A 4054-nucleotide genomic window follows, 5' to 3' on the forward strand; every position below is an offset into this window, starting at 1 on the left:
ATTTGGTCAGTATCTAAAACAGCCGGTCAAGACTGCTGTCCTCCACTGTGGCACTTCTCACACATCCCTAAGATAGCTCTGCACATGCTCACTACCAACCTCAACAACCATCTTGATACAGGGAAAGAAGCTTTCCTGGCAGAGTCTCAACATGAAGTCTGCCCAGTAGTGCACTCCACTTTCAACACTCCCCACCCCCACCCCCCTGCTAGAAGCATTTCAATGTCACACAAATTTTCAACTAAAGCCACAAGTATCTTGTAGCGAGCTGAAAAGAAAACAGGGTTTGACACATAAGTCAACATCAACATATTACCTGATTTTGATATACTCTTCTTAATAGTCACATCAGCAAGAGTCTACTCACTTACAGCATGGACCACTACAACAGTTTCTGGACTCACAAACTCAGGACCGCTGTCACTTTTCTGATTCTGGATGCCTTCCTCACTTGTGACCTTTAAATGTTTACCTATCTTGGACTTCTACTCACACCAATCAGATTTTGACCATGGCCTCTGGATGTCTTGAAATTCACTTAAAGCAATATTTGTAAATTCTTAATAATACCACTTGCCAGTATTTAATCTTGCAGATGATCTTTTCTGTGGCTGAACTTCTAAACTGGTATCCTCTTTTTAAATACATCTTCAGCTGCTGGCATATCCAGGGACACATCCTTGTTCTGTGTAACAATTTCCAACTTATCTACAACAAACTTTTTGGCATTTGAATTACATAATCTGTAACCTTTGCTTTCATAGCAGTAGTCAAGCATGATGTGTTTCACTGATTTTGAATCCAGGATGTGCCTTTTTTTGTGTCTTCATTCTTTTGGTGGGTGCACATAGGTGGTACTTCCAAAAGTTTTGAGATGCGATGTCATGTATTTTTAAACAACTGTAGGAAAACAGTTTTCAAGATAAACTGCTATGGACACAGATTCCACCCAAAACTGCTCGTCTAGGGCTGCGTCCTATGGAATGCAGCTTGCTTTCTCTACTAATATATGTTCGCTCCTTCACTTACCCTGTTTACCTCAGTAGTATAAGCAATGGTGAATTGATGCTCCATTCTATATTTTCTTAAGAATAATTCCACCTCTCTTGTTTAGGTATTTCCCACCACTGTCTTATCTAATGGTCTTGAGCCTGTGACCTGCTTGATTTTCTACAAGTCTTTTGTAGTCTGCAATCTACTCTGCTACTTCAGCTTTCTCTCTGATAAAGTACACGTGTGTCATTCCTGTGAAGTCATCTATTAATGTCATGAAGTATCTATATTCACTTACTGACTTTACTTCCACTATCTCAAATGGTTTTGAGGCTCAATAAACAATAATGGAGTGTGGAACCTGCGCTTCACTGTAATGCAGCTGTCTAGTGATAGCAGGGGTAGTCCCTACAAGATATCCCAAAGAGGACAATTCTAACAGGAAAATTCACTTGGCGCAGTTTGTGATATGGATAGTAAATGCAGCAAAAGTTGGAAAAAAACCTAAAAAGCAGATGTCGACCTCTTGACACTGTCGACCTCTTGACACTGTCGACCTCTTGACACTGTCGACCTCTTGACCATCAACCTTTTGACCATGTCGACCTTTTGACCCTGTCGACCTAATGCATGTCGACCATCAGTGGTCGACCTATTGACAGTAGACCTTTTTAGTGTAGATGTATAGATGTATAGACCGGATACCATATGGATGACCCCGATGTAGACTTTATGCACCTGCATAAGATGGATCTAGGAAACTTTAACTCTTTTTCAGCATTTGTTACACAAAATAATGAAATATTTGTAAATAATCAAACCAAAGACTTCATGTCACAAGAAATTACATATTACATAATTACTAATTCCTAAGGCGATTAAACTTGGAGATACTGTATTATTTGAAGCAAACTTACAGTAGTTTCTGTAATTGAATTCCTGTTTTATGACTGATAAAGCATAAAGCATAAACTACTGAATCCATAACCGTGGACATCATTTACAAAAGTTTACTTGCCTTCATCAAAACATTTCATTAAGGCTTTCTTGTCACATTACTTGCACTGGTTATTGCTACATTAGTCATTTCCCTTCCTAGACAATATGACACATGCTATTGTGAGAGGTCATCAATTTCCTTCACAACAATCCAATGCCCAGCTGAGCATCACACCTCAATAAACATAATCTATTTAATTATCGTGTGCAACAGTCAGATTTGTTGTTCATATTTCATGTGCTTTAGGCTGAGAAATATGTTGCGTAAATAAATAGCAACTAGTAACATTCTTGACCTGATGGCATTGTCAATGTGCTTCCAACACAAGTAAAAGCATTTTTTGTTTCTTTTTAGCTTGATTTATTGTAATTATTTCTGTCTGGATTCGTCTGTCTAAAAAGTCCTATAAACAAAGCCCTAACATTTATGTTCATGCCAATATAAAATTTCCAACAGTTCACAAACACATTTCACAGCTAGACATTTGACACAAATGAATGATTTAACGCTCAAGAACAGTTTTTGGTGGAAAGGATAATAATTTGAAAACAATTTGAAAATAAATATAATAAAGTGATAATGAACCCCTTAATGAAAATTACAATGGTATCTCCATTATTTTAAATTGCAATCAATGTAAAATGTTTGCATACAGGTAAAGGTTTGTAAAGAAAATATTGTGATACTTTTAACTTGAACTTTTTGAGACTGTCTTTAGAACCATAAGTTGTCCTCTGGTGTATGGAAATGCTACAACAGACAAAACAGTAACAGGACACTTCACAAATAAACTTCCATCCCAAACCTATACTGTATGATCATTGGCCATGCTTTTCTTTGCCTTGTGTTGGGGTCAGCACAGTCTTTACTGCAACACGAGTGCAGCCATAACCCACATACTAATGTCTCTTGGGAGTTAATTTAACATCTGTCATTTACCTGTTTTCTTGTGGTAATATAGAGTATCTGGGATGGTTGCACAGCTTTTATGAGGTCAATCTAATTGTGGGCAAAGGGTGTGACTTTCCGTTGCAATAGCGTGGATGCACTAGCAATGCACCAGCCCGCACTTACCCTAAATTCACACAATTCTGTACATATCCCCATGGGGCTGCAAACAAAATTGTGTGAGTCTGAGATGCTGTAAAATGTGGCTGGTTGCTGCACTACTGTAAATTGGGAATGTTGGAACTTCTCCTGCAATTTGCCTCCATAGTTTGCATATTGTATTATTTCCTAGATTGTCAGTTCCCTTGATGACTAGTGCATTGGGCTTTTTATTACGAGTTGTTACAATAAAATTGCTGTACTTTACTACACATTTTTCTGTTTGGCCTACTACATGATCAAGTGCACAGTGGATTCTGACTCACTGTTGTCTTGGTGTTGGTACATCAATGATCATAGTTTTTGACCAAAACAGAACCTTGATTATATAGAGCAGAAATGTGGTTTCCTGCATTTATCTTTTACATTTTACTGGTACAAAACAAAACATGAAACTGGACCCAAGTCCTAAAATGAACAATCTGCATCCAAATATGTCTAATACCATAAAAAAGAAGATTCCTCCAACCTCCACCACAATGTGCAATAAACAAAATATAGGTATGACTTATCCAGCGCTGTTGTTTAGATGGTGTCCTATATGTGCAATCCTGGTCTATCTTGCTCTCAAACCAATATCAGGTTGCCAGAATGATAATATGTAGAAAGAAAAAGAAATTGTATAGTGAAGTACAATTTTTACATCTTTAATAAACAACCATAAAAAGCACAATCTTTTATGCTCCACATAAAATGCATATGCAGCTGGTCATCAGACACAGTCGCAATGACTGTAATTACCAGAGCTTTTGAACTGAAAAATTCAGTTCAAATCAGCATGTAAAGAGTGAGTACCGGGCACCCTCGGTGTTAAAGATGCTGTTTTAAGTTCCCCGGTTTCACAGTCATGCAGCTGTCCTTGGCGGCCTTTTGCTGTCACCTCTGATGCGTTTCCACCCTGACACTGGGGTCTTTTTCAAGGAGTCTGTATGTGGAGCTTTCAAACAAATGAGT

The sequence above is a fragment of the Pseudophryne corroboree genome, chromosome 4, assembly GCF_028390025.1.
Source record: "Pseudophryne corroboree isolate aPseCor3 chromosome 4, aPseCor3.hap2, whole genome shotgun sequence".
NCBI classification, from domain to species: Eukaryota; Metazoa; Chordata; class Amphibia; order Anura; family Myobatrachidae; genus Pseudophryne; species Pseudophryne corroboree.